Raw genomic sequence first — 11,441 nt, 5'->3', positions numbered from 1 at the left:
AATATAGCATGCAGCAATCAGAAATTATAGATACGTTGGAGACGTATCACCTGCATCTACTACTATTACTCCACTCATCCACCGCTATCCAGCATGCATCTATAGTATTTAACCTATAAACCTTGCTACGCTACCCGCTATCCTAGGGGGCTTGCGCTCGCAAGTGATTTCCGCCGCTCGATGGTTTTACTGTAGTCGTTTTTACCTTGCTGTCAATTGGTCAACCATTCATCCGTTTTACACACATGACGTTGGCTGACGCTGCATGACTGGTGGGCTTGTTTGTCTATGGGTCCCAAAGGTCAGCCAGTGGGTTTTTTGCGGGCTGCGTGATGCACAATCAGGACGCAGTAAAAACCTAGCCCAATCCCCTCTCGTCCACAAGCCCCAATCGCCTCCCGTCCTCGAGCCCCACATCACAGCGACCCTCCTCTCCTCTCCCGTGATTCCCGTCGCGTCGCCGCCCTTTCCTCCATCCCCGCCCCTGTCGCGAGCCCCTCTTCTTCCCCATCCCACCGACATCATCCTCTACCGCTCTCCTCGTTGTGAGTCGCTCCAGGTCGCAGAGGATGATATGCATCCGGATCTGCGCAGTTGAGGTGAGGAACGGAGGTGGGGGGAAGGAGCAGCGATGCTGTTGACCAGTCAGGGGACGGAGGTGGAGGAAGGAGTAGCAAGGCTGGTGATGGGCCAGGGGCCACCAGAGGATGCAGAAGGGGGACGACGTCGCGCTTCTCGCCACCTCCACATCCTCCTTATCAGCGGCGGTGCAACTCCAGCAGGGAAGGGGGACGACGCTGCGCTTCTGATGCTGGTTCACATGCAGGTTTCAGAGAGTAGCACCATGCATTGCATGATGACTGTGGGTGATCTTTGCAAGACAATGCTTTTGAGTATCGGAATTATGGTCATTCTCAAAAGGTAGATCTGTTACATTGATTCAAAATGGCATAGTTGTGCTCTTGCATGACCACTTGATGTGTTTTTTAATATATTTTATTTTTCATTACAAAGTTATTGTATAGGATAAGGAAGAACTTTAGGAGACTCTTGCTTATTTTCTTCTGGAATAATAGTGTGTCTTCGATTCCAGTTTGTAGAGGCCTGCTAAGTATCCTAAATTAGTTTCACAAATATTTATGCCATCTACAAATTCGATGATCTGTAAAGCAGACGGTAGCATCATATGGCGCTGAGCGGCAGGACATGAGACACCATCTCTATTTTTTTAACTCTGTATTATAATTTTCGTTAGTATTTGCCTACTCTTTACGTAGTGATAGCCATTTATTCTTTGATTCATTGGACTGAAGACTAGACCAATTCATGCTTGCGATGGTTCATCCATAGTGTTATCGGAGCTTTTAGTTTGTTTGATTTGCTGTCCTTATTATATTCTTGCATTATACTATTTTTCCACTTATATAAATTCAGTTTATGTGGTGTCCACCTTTGTCATGTTTGCATTTGGTGATGAACCACTTGCAACTTGCAGGATTTGGTCATAGTTGGTGTGCAGTACAATTAGAAGTATGGTAGGCTCTATATATCCAAGGTCTTCCTGAAATGACTGATGTATTACCTATGTTTTGGGTTATTCAAAAGCATGCACTGTTGACTTTTCAAAACATCGCTTGCAATTTTTTGTGCTCCTTTGATTTATTTTTGCCTTCTGTCGTCCTTGGTTTTGCTATTTTGCTCACTCCTCCTCCCGTTGTTTTTTGCAGGGTTAATCAGTCATCTGTTCGTCTGTATTGCTACTCGGGGAGGTAAGTTCTTCCTTGCTCATCTCATATTCGACAAATTCATGTGAACTGAGATGACTCTCCATGAGCTGGCCAAGGTGGTTCATGCTAAGGAAGCAGCCGACAGTGCAAGGTATAGAAGAGGGAATTTGTGTGATTTGTTCTCTCTTCATTTCCTGCTGGGAAGAAATTAGAAATAGTGATCACTCAATCTTCTGTAGCATGTATATACTGATGGTAGTTTCTTTGACTGAATATGTGAACCTGGAGAAGACTCTGCTATTAGAACGGCTGAAGGAGAGTATGCAGATCTTCAGTATCTTCGACAGGTTTTTGTTCTGTTACAAGCGCTAATGGCCTATTTTCATTTTGTTGAACTATGATTGTTTCTGTATGCTTCTTCTCTAAAAGCAAATTGTATTCTGTTATAGTTACAGTCAGTGTGGGCCTGAAAATTCACATCACCAAAAGAATTGTAGAATTTGATAAGAGAATTGTTTCTTAATAAGTAAATAAGATACAAATACAGTGTCTAACATTGATGGAATGAACCTGCTGCAAGAGGCAATAAAAGTGACGATGCTTGATTTTATTAATTGACAGGATGAAATATTAAGTAGTAAGATAAATGTGAGCATTCACCTAATTTGTTTTTTACCTATTGAAATGGGTAGTTGGTCACGTACTGTCAACTTGGTACATTCAGTGTGCGTGTTCAGGTTTTAGGATGAAATTTAATCCAAGATCATTACTTCATGTTTTCCTACGTTTATGTTGGCATCTTTGACTTTGATATGTTCATTGCACTCTATTGGTTCTGATGCCACAAAGTGACTGTGCTTTGTTAGTACATCTATGGATACTTATGCTTTATTCAAGACACAATCAGTTTCTTTTTCCTTTGTAAATAGTCTGTAGATATAGCGTTGGCCTGAGCCCCTAAGTGTCGTATACTATTTCCTGCATGCTCATTTTCTCTTTATATTCAATTCATGTGCCTTAGCAACAACCTAAGTTAAAGACAACAGGAATAAATATTAGTTGTTTCATCTATGGCCTCGTCATTTAGCTTTTACTTAAACTGAATAAAAAAATTGAATAATTTCAATATATACTATTTAATGTTTTGCCAAGACTCTCATAGTGTGTTAAAAATTTAAATATATAACTATGCAATAACAAAGTTATAAATTGATCCAGTGTTTCGTATGAAGGATTCGATTAGTGTATTTGTAATGCAGTTTTGTGATTCAGTATCGTCGTGGTAGTTCAAAGACCCAAGGTGAGATCGTCATATTTGATTTCTTAGTTCCTAGGTCACAAATCATCTGCTATCGCCAACATTCGAGTTGTCCATCCATCCATCTATCTATGGTGCGCTCGCCAACCACATCCTCTGTTCAGATTTTGAGTGTGGCAACAGGTCATCAGTTGTAGTGTCAAATACAAGATTAAGCTATTTGAATCTTGCCATATGGTAGACCTACGAGCAGAACAAAAAAAATATATAACTTATGCTGGTTAGAACAAATGCTCAGCTCGCCTTGTTTTTTTCTTTTTTGCCTCTTTTTGGTCCTGTTCAGAGGAGATGTTAAATGTTAGTTGATGTCTGCATATCGCCTTGTATTTAATGAAAATAAGGTCCTTCGATGGATATCCATGGCTTTCAGTTTTACTTGCAGCCAATGAATATAGTTATGGCACTTGTTGCCTTGTTGCGCTGTTCAATGATTATCAGGATTTTAACACCTACACTATATATCCTAGGTAAACCACATGGTGTTGTTTTCAAATCATATGTTTGTCCTAGGTAAACCACAGGAATTTATGAACTTTCTTGGCCGCTTTATTAGAACTACGGGTTTGTAATATGCTCCGGTTTTATCACTTTATGAGTATGTATATGGTAGGGAGCAGCACCCGTGTAAGCGAGAAAACTTGTTGGTTGCCTGCATATCATGTGATAGTTTTTGGCTACTATTCTGCTCATGTTTCCATGAACCCATTTATGATTCGAAGCAGTCAGGCCTCTCTCTTCCTTCTAATTTTTCCATGAACACCATGGCCGCCTTCGCCGAGAGCGCCCGCATCTTCATCCATTGCCTCTCTGCCAGGTACGTGCCTCCTGCCATGCCTCTCCTTGTTCTTCCTTACCTCCATTTTTGCTCTGATTCTTAGGGGTAAACCTGTTTGATTTGGTTAATTAGGTTAATTAGGGTGACCGTTTCTTTTTGGGTTATCTGGGTGCGAATTTGATGCTTGTGTTAAATGTTCGAGGTATCTTGGGCAGGAAAAAATGGTGGTAGTTAATTTATTGGCGCCAGTTAGTATTACTGGAGATTAATTTAATTGATTGGCTTAAAAAACTTTCATGTATCAAAACAGTGTTAGTACTTTTGTGTTGTGGTATTGAATGGTTTACCAAAAGGAAGAGGGTTAATTTTGCTTGCTGAAATGAACTCAGCTAGCAACCTTGCTCTTGAAGATTACACCACAACAACTGAAAAGATTGCAGAGCAAAAAAATGGTGGTGGTTAATTTATTGGCGCCAGTTAGTACTACTGGAGATTAATTTAATTGATTGGCTTAAAAAACTTTCATGTATCAAAATAGTGTTAGTACTTTTGTGTTGTGGTATTGAATGGTTTACCAAAAGGAAGAGGGTTAATTTTGCTTTCTGAAATGAACTCAGCTAGCAAGCTTGCTCTTGAAGATTACACCACAACAACTGAAAAGATTGCAGAGCAACATTATGATTTTATGAATGGATTTATATCAGCAAATCTTGCATCTTAGTTGGTCCAGCTATGCCTATGCCAACATCTGAAAGTTATTGGCATTCTTTTCCCCTTCTGAATATTTTATTTTAATTTGTAGGAGCTTTAGCCAGGTTGCTCATCAGTAAAAACTGAGAAGTGTGTTTCTTCGTAGATGGTTGCGATATGGAGAAAGAATTTGGATATTTGGAGTGTGCACTGGACCTATTGGAAGATAATTCCACTACTAGATTCATAACTTTTGGAGTCCATTCAATATTCAATCACAAAATTCACTTATAAGAACAACTACGTACATATGATTGCTGCACTCATGATATCCTACTGTATTGCTTCTTAGTGATGATTAATTATGAGAACAAATATAAAACTGCTGCTGCCTGTGCTAATGGTTGGTACCCACTTGCTTTTGGATCTTCGATGCTGCCATTTTTTTCCTATCGAGTATTGATACTTGTTTGCTTTCTTTTGCTGTTATGCTAAATTTGTATTTTGATTTTGTAAACTAGGTCTGCACAGAAATACATTTAGTCCTCAAAAATGTTAAATGAAGACGCCCTGATGATGCTAAAGCATTTCTAAATCTGAAGTATCGAGGAAGTTAACAACATGGAATGTATGACGCTAAGTGCTCTGTGGTACAGATGGTTTAGTAGTACCATACTACCTTGATTAGATGCTTATAACTGTGACATGTTCCATGAATACGTAAGTGATCTGCGTGTGCATTCATGATAGATGTTTATGGCTGCGATCTTTTCTGGAAGTTGTTTTTAAATTCTAATTGTTTGTGGTTCTTATACATAGTCTGTTATAAAAATGTAGTTCTGTTACGTATAGCTATGGCTGCCCAACAAGCGGTGAGCCTAAGAACCCCGTTGGATGTTCATTGCATATAGCTCGGGAGGCAGACAAGAGGAACCAAGCGGATCTCCTTCCATGACGGCAACCCAAGCAGAACCGAAATCTTCCACGTGGCGGCAGCCATTAGTGAGATCTGGAGGGGAGCAGCAGCCGCGGCCTCGATCCGGAGAAGGGGAGCAGCAGCGCCCCTCTTCTTCGCACGTGGCGGCCTTGCGCAGCTGCCTCCATCCCACGCGTGCAGCTGCCACATGAAGGCAAGCGAGCACACATGGTGAGAATCCCCTGCGTCCTAAAATTTGTTGATTTTTTGGTCCAATATGAATATACATGGGAAGTTGATGCTGGCTTACAGAAATAGATATGGCAAGTGGATTTCCTCTCACCTCAACACTTACTGAATTCAGTACCAGAAGAAGCCTGCTATGCCACTGATTTTGCACTACTGGTGTAAATATTGAGAACTATATGAACTGATGCACCTTGTGGTCTGGAAATATGTATATCTCTGTCTCCTTTTCCTAGCACTTCTCATTTATGAAACAATTCATTCCCTATACCGTATTTAAATATCTTTACATTTGAACATAACTTATACTAGGAATTCCAAGGTTTTTTAAGTAATCGAGTGAAACCTATTCTTGCAGGCTCCTGATTGTGTGGATATTTGCAGCTTCAGAATTATTTTATTCTTAGCCATATGTCATCAAGGTGCAGCTGCTCATATGATTTCCACTCGCTATGGAATTAGGAGAAGTCAGTTACTTGATCTGACTGTTTAAAGTTCCACGGTTTTTCAATATATGTTAACTATGTTCAGAGATCTAAAAGACTATCAGGCTACACCAATTCTGAATGCAGTTTGAAAGTACTTGTTGTTCTATGTTCTTGGGCACGTAATAAGCTTCAAGCTTGCGACAGAAAAAGATACACATGCTCACAATTATTATCTTCTGGCGACCATTTTAGGCTTGTTTCACGAAGTGAGTATGCAAGATAACTTCAGGCAAAGTGTACAGAGGCTGCAGCTGAAGCCGGACTTTGATGCTTGCAAGTTGGTGGATCACCAGTTATTATCAGGTTCAATCCCTTTGCCATGTAATACTGTGGCGACATTGTCTGTTATGTATAATTGTGCACACAGGTTTCTGTTGGAACAATCACTGAAAACGATGATAGACTTTGTCTCACATGTGTCGCTCACTGATGAGAACTAGACTGAAGTGAATTGTGCTAGAGGAGTGGCCGGGAAAGTACACCAGTGATGCCCTACAAGGCGAGCAGAAGAAAGCTAAAGAGATGCTCCGTGTAATCCCTAAGAAGCAGAAAGGGAGCAAAAGAACAGGTCCGCTTCATGGGTAAAATCCTCTGGGTTTTTTTTCGAAAAGAGGTTATCCCCTGGCCTCTGCATCAGAATGATGCATGCGCCCATCTTATTAATAAGCTGATAAAATCATCTGTAATCCCTAATTGTGCTTTTGTGAAAATATGTGGATCAGTTTAATGCTGGACACGATTAATTTACTATTGTTGGTACATGTAGAAGTAATTCTGGATTAGCCACATTGTGGTTTCCTACTAGGAACTGAAATTATGCCCAGTTCATTGGCATGGTATTATGTTGATGTACTCTCATTATCTGCATTAATGTTAATACTTCAGAACTGTTCATAATTTACCGTGGTTGGTTGTTTCTTCATGTCAGTCATGTTTGTTATGCTTCATACATGTTGCAAATACATGTATGATCATAGCTGACCAAATTTATTTAATAGGTAATGTGTGATCAAAATGGTGTTAGCAAGGGGTCTGGCGTTGTTGCATTGTTCTACCTACTAGATGACCCGGTTGCGCCAATGGCGCAAGAAGCAAATTAGAAAGAATGTTAGTAGTGAGTAAGTAAAAGATGTAACTGGAAATATAATACAATGTGGATTGTATTACATCATGTATTAACCATAAATCATGAAATCAATACCAGAGAACCAAATAATGTCACCACCTCTGTACTAACAACCAACATTTTAGCATAAGGAGTATCACAGGAGTGTTTAATTGCACATCAAGAGTATCACAATTACAACTAAAGAGGCATTGTCCTCACTGCTGTCCCTGAGCCCTTCACAGAGTTTCAAGCCTCGCAACTTCTTCCTCCAGCTCTGCACATGACCCTCGGTTACGAACCTCATCCCTCAACTATGATTATTTCAAAATGAAATCAACATGCTATTTCTCTCACATGGAACATGTTTAGAATTTAGTCAGTCTCGCTAATCTTTCAGCTACAAAGGCAGAAAGAAAAATGGCATAATCAATAACTAAAAAAAAACTGGAACAATAATGCTTGTAACAATAATGGCTATATTTTTATCATCAAATTTCAACAATAGATATCTCTCCTCCTATATCCCTCAAAGAGCAAAAATAACAAAATGAACTTTGATGTACACAAACACATTCAAATAAGCAAATCAGAGCAAGGCAATATGCATCATACCTTCAGGATGCCAAGCGGTCGATTAGTAATGCTAAAATGAACCCATCAGCATACCTCCCACCTAATTTTATTGGCCCTATCTCTTCTTTCTCAAGTCTGCACTCGTTCAACCAGTAATCCAATTAGTTATACATGCACACAATAATCAATAGTTTTCCTTCTCCCTATTTCTAATTTGGAAAAATCACTATATTTTTCCCCTATTTGTAGTTTACACTGAAATCTGAAACCAGTGTGTGCAAGTATGTTTAAACACCCAGCCAAAAATCTGAGAAAAGCAAAATAAGAATTTGAATGCCCAAGGAAAATTAAACTTGCTCTCTCTCCCTATTCTCAGCCATACATGCACCAGACAACATATATATATATATATATAGAAAGAGAGAGAGAGCGAGAGACGATCAAATAATTTTATAGGTCCTCCTTGACTTGGCCGCTTCAAGCTGTGCTAGAATCCATGGGATGGCAGAACACCTTTTTTAGTACAAGCACACTGCAAGCCACCATCCACCCTTGCTTATTAATGAAATAAAATAAAGTATTCCAAGAACATGGATCAGTTATAAAAAGTACCGATATCATGTATGCATCGTTCTGATGCAGAGGCCGGGGATCTCCCCCTTTTCGAAAAAAAGTATATAATACAAAAATAAATATTCTTTGGAAGGATATAGTCATAGATATATCAAATAGACATAGTATACGTTCCAATGATAATGTCATACCTGTAGAAGAGACATATCCTCAAGAAACGGTGCTCCAAATGAATATTGCCATATTTGTCCATAGTAAATAATCCATTACAGCAGAAATCAGAAGCCAACATCAGTGTGGTTCGCAATAAGAGGAGGCCATTCTGTTCATGCCTAGCAGTAGCACAACAGCGACATGAAGACAACCTACTTTACATGGCAAAAGATCCAAGTAAGAAGAAAATCTAATGTCATATATGGATACACTTGAGTTGTTATAAATACTTAGGAATTCAGGATGGCAAATTTAAGCAAGAAAAACACACTGGAGCTGTTATATTTACTTAGGAATTCAGATTATTGTGTTTCCTATAGAGGCCCTATAACCTGAATAAACGTAGCTGCACATAAGATCAAGTAAAAAAAAGCGTTAGTAAATTCATGAAAGGAAGATGTGAAGATAAAAGTCATGACAGAACTGTCCAGATTTTGTATCAGCCAGTCATATATACAGGACCAAGAAGACTGCACCCAAAGTTTGATATTTCAATCAGCTTAATTAATAATTATTTGGCACGCATCTTTGACACAGCACTGCCTTTAACTGTGTTCTGCGCCACAGAAAACACAAACTAAAATTGATAAAGTTGAGACAAATAAGGGTACATATATTGCATTAGTAAACAAATAACAATAGAATGTACTTTTATGTAGAATTAAAAGTGTGGAGAGAAAATAAATAAACCCGAGGGAAAACTATCTATTAGTCCTCATAAATCAAAACACAACATCTTCACGCTTTCTCAGTCAACAGTCTACTCAAATGTAATTAATATATAGCAAATCAATGACAAAAACACGTGCCAAAACATGCCGACCAAAATAAAGAGGTAGAAAGCCTATTTTAAATCCATGACTGGTTACAAAGTTGCATCAACCTACTACATTAAATATATAATGGCAGTTCTGGATGTTGCTTAACATGAAGCATAGTTTGATGGTGCAGTGCAACCTCATAAACTCTGCATACAACAACCTGTAAAGAAATATGAACCAAAATAAAGTGTCATTGCTTCAAATGATATAACATACAAGAACGCCATTTCTTCATATCCCATCTCTCGAACAGAGGCATGCCGAATCCTTCCAGTAAGAGGTTGTCAGTGCGTACATCAAGCCATTGGCGAAAAGAACCGGAGAGACCAACCTGCAAAAATAATTGCAATTCTTTTACAGCAACGAATCTTGTGCAAGCAAATGACGTGAAGGGAACAAAAGATAATCAATCTACATGGTTAATGAGCAGTTAATGAGCAAAGGTGCTCCAGGGCAGAAGGAACTACACACAAACTCATGGAGAAGCAACCTGAAATTAGTAAAACAAAGTGGCAGCTAGAAACTAACCTGAACTAATAAGAACATGCCATGGTAAAGCATGAGAAACAAATACGGCGCATTTTTTTAGTGATGTAGGGTCACGGCCTTGTTGGCGAGGTCCGCAACTCCTTCTCCGGTCCTCTCTGCTCTCCTCTGCCTCATCTCATAACTACTTCTACCAATTGTTGATTGGGCTCGGTTGCTGTCAAAATCAAGACAATTGCATTCAAGCACAATGCAGTAACTTATTCAAGAAGGAACAACAAGCTATAGACCATGAATTAACTCTGTAACAACTATAGGGAAACTAAATCTAGCTTAGACTGACTATGTGTATTGACACCAATATTTCCATCAGTTAACCGGATTAACAATTCATAATGAATACATTACTCAACACTGGTATACCCAAACCCCAATCAGATGAGTCAGAGAACTATTGAAAAAGAATACCATCTCTAAAGAAGAATGCAATTCTAAAAATGCTTGGAGATTCTTGTTAGTCTTAATAAACACCTTTTTTCTCAAAGAATTATATAAGAACACGCTTCACTTCAGATCCAAGACATGATGTACTTTCTCCAAATGGTGCTAGCTAACAACACCTTCATACTCTAGAAAGAACCCAAGAGAAATAAGCTCAATGCACCACCCAGGTAAACCAGAATGGAAACCACAATATACATTTTCTATGTATCACATATAAAGAAACCATCATGATTGCACAGATAGCAACCCCTGATTAATGTGAATATGAGAGAGAAATGGGAGCAGAGTGGGCTGAAAGTACAAAGAAAACTAACCTTAGGTAAGTTGCTCACTAATGATGCAGAATCTAGAGGTACACACTGATGATGCAGAACCTGGAGGACACCTGGTCATATGCACTCCGTCAGTATCTACCTCCTCCATAGGTGAAGACCTGATTTTACTCTGAATCAAAGAGCAGCCCCTTGAACATAGGAAAATGTAAGCAATTAATTGTCAGATTATGAATTACCTCACCTTTGCTCTATTGCTAGTCAACCAAATTGACTCCGGTGTGCTGCCGCAAATGTGGTGCTATGCCCAAGGAAAAGCCTACAGAGAAGGAAGAAGAAACCAGTGAAGAAGGGATCTAAGTTTTCTGCTGAGTATAGGAAAATCTATGGAGAAACATTGTTATAAGCAAAATAAAATCAACAAGACATGAATAGGAAAGAAGAGGATGGAAGAAGAACAAACCTCAATGACATGAACGGAGCAGAGGAAGCAAACTTGTTGCCTCGGACTTGAGGGCGACGTGAGGAGGCAGGGGAGGAGGAACCACTGGCGAGCAGGAGGGATGGAAAGAGGGAAGAGGACGAATCAGAGAGAGAATGAAAGGGACGTCGTCCTTCCCTGCCTCGTACCCTCCCCAGATCGGGGCCCGAAGCAGCCGCTCCTGCCTCCGCCTTCTCGCCCCTAGCCAGCGCGGCGTGAGGGGCGGCGACCCGGCGAGCCCGGAGAGAGA

The 11,441-nt window shown here is 39.7% G+C and overlaps 2 long non-coding RNA genes across 15 annotated transcripts; one reads left to right on the top strand and one right to left on the bottom strand.

Annotated features, from left to right (window-relative positions):
• Nucleotides 1-387: 387 nt before the first annotated feature.
• Nucleotides 388-7,012, top strand: LOC119268060. 8 transcript variants are annotated; one of them, XR_005132839.1, is made up of 9 exons: nt 388-921; nt 1,728-1,878; nt 2,019-3,859; nt 4,623-4,913; nt 5,032-5,230; nt 5,348-5,657; nt 5,739-5,883; nt 6,031-6,251; nt 6,353-7,012. It is a non-coding gene; the product is annotated as an uncharacterized LOC119268060 (long non-coding RNA). The 8 variants fall into 8 exon arrangements; XR_005132838.1 differs by lacking the exon at nt 4,623-4,913; XR_005132843.1 differs by having other exon boundaries at nt 4,623-5,230; nt 5,422-5,657.
• Nucleotides 7,013-7,349: 337 nt separating this feature from the next.
• On the bottom strand, nt 7,350-11,067 carry LOC119268058. 7 transcript variants are annotated; one of them, XR_005132831.1, is made up of 7 exons: nt 10,955-11,029; nt 10,753-10,882; nt 9,977-10,151; nt 8,606-9,779; nt 7,881-8,500; nt 7,623-7,665; nt 7,350-7,542 (listed from the first exon to the last, which is right to left on the bottom strand). It is a non-coding gene; the product is annotated as an uncharacterized LOC119268058 (long non-coding RNA). The 7 variants fall into 7 exon arrangements; XR_005132836.1 differs by having other exon boundaries at nt 7,881-7,976; XR_005132834.1 differs by lacking the exon at nt 7,623-7,665.
• Between the last annotated feature and the right edge of the window lie 374 nt (nt 11,068-11,441).

This window comes from Triticum dicoccoides, chromosome 3A, assembly GCF_002162155.2.
Source record: "Triticum dicoccoides isolate Atlit2015 ecotype Zavitan chromosome 3A, WEW_v2.0, whole genome shotgun sequence".
Lineage (NCBI taxonomy): Eukaryota > Viridiplantae > Streptophyta > Magnoliopsida > Poales > Poaceae > Triticum > Triticum dicoccoides.
The sequence above is the reverse complement of the archived record's forward strand: the minus strand, read 5'-3'. Positions and strand labels throughout refer to the sequence as shown.